Raw genomic sequence first — 1,406 nt, forward strand, 5'->3', positions numbered from 1 at the left:
CCCATATTCAATATCCCACTATTTTCTGTTTGTACCAACAAATAAACAACTAGCAAATGATTTCACCTCTTAAAAAAAAGCATTCACACTTAGAAAATGGGATGAGGTGGGATACCCTCCTTTTAAAAAATGTTTCTAGAGTTACTAAAAAACTTGCATTTACAAAATAGTTTATAAAAATATTCCTCTGGATTATACAAGAAGGGAGACAGAGACCACTGATAGGACCGGGTGTGTGGTATTAATCAGACTTGGCTTCTTTCTCTCCTGCTTCATCAGAGGCTGGGCTCTCCTCCTTTTTAGTTTCTCCGTTTTCTGCAAGTAGGTCTTAAGTCTGTTGGTTAGCCACTTTGGCCTGTTTTCCCTTTGCTCCCCTTTTCCCTTTTGTTTGCACTTTTTTGTCTGAAGATTTATGCTTTCCTACCGCCATTTTTGGCTTCTTTTCCACTTTTGCGGGAGCCGATTTAGCTGGCAACCTCGCGGATCTCCTCTTGGGCTCTCTTTCACTGCGCCCTCGGCGGAGCTGACCTTGCTCTTGAGCATCCTGGTGGCCGGGCGGGCGCTAGGCGAGTGCCTGCTGGCCTCGGCGCACCGAGAACCTTCGCAAAGCTGTGCTGCCTGGCCGCTGCCGCTCCTCGCGCTGCTGGGACCCGCCATGTTGTTCTTATTAAGTGATCAAACATATGTTCATTACCCATAGCTTTCAGGAAAGATTTCAGGATTTAGCCAAATGTCATGCTTTCCATAATGCCTTTTCCCATGACAATCCAAGCAACATATTGAGTTCTGGTCCCCAACAAAGTCCATTGACAGCCTTTCACATAGTGGAACTTTTGTACCCTTTTCTTCTCGTCAGTGTCAATAAAGCCCTTCCTTGCCAATGACTAGAAATATATCAGTGACCGTGAAACTGAAAAAAGAAAGTGGGAAACTAGCAACCCTTTTCTTGCAAGAGGCTTTTTGACCACCATGCACATTTGCCCATAGGGTCCCTAAAGACCATGAGTTGTGGTATGGTGCGACTTTCACCAAGCCAAAAAGCCCTACCTAGGTACATGTGGTTTTAGATTGTAGACACGTTGTTTTCCCAGTAATTATGATGATCCTTTCATCTTCTCTGGTTTCCTTTGTAAAAAAAAAAAAAAAAAAATCAAAACAGCCATTGGAAATTAGACTTTTAGTCTGTGAACAGAGAGCACTGAGACTACCTACCTGTCCTCTGTTATCCTTCCCACATGTATTTATAAGGTTATTTAAAATGAATAATTTAATTTAACTCATGTTCACCATCTGAGACATAAAACAACACTTAAATCACTTCTCCGCTAGAATAATCAGTAATGCATACACTAATAGAAATGTTTCTTTTTTTTTAATTTTTGTAAGGCACTACTTTGTGTGTGACC

At 41.7% G+C, this 1,406-nt stretch overlaps 1 pseudogene across 1 annotated transcript; it reads right to left on the reverse strand.

Annotated features, from left to right (window-relative positions):
- Positions 1 to 241: 241 nt before the first annotated feature.
- On the reverse strand, positions 242 to 543 carry LOC307052723 (non-histone chromosomal protein HMG-14-like; annotated as a pseudogene). Its single transcript has one exon. The product of its transcript is annotated as a non-histone chromosomal protein HMG-14-like (transcript).
- Between the last annotated feature and the right edge of the window lie 863 nt (positions 544 to 1,406).

Source organism: Hyperoodon ampullatus (genome assembly GCF_949752795.1).
Source record: "Hyperoodon ampullatus genome assembly, chromosome: 4".
NCBI classification, from domain to species: domain Eukaryota; kingdom Metazoa; phylum Chordata; class Mammalia; order Artiodactyla; family Ziphiidae; genus Hyperoodon; species Hyperoodon ampullatus.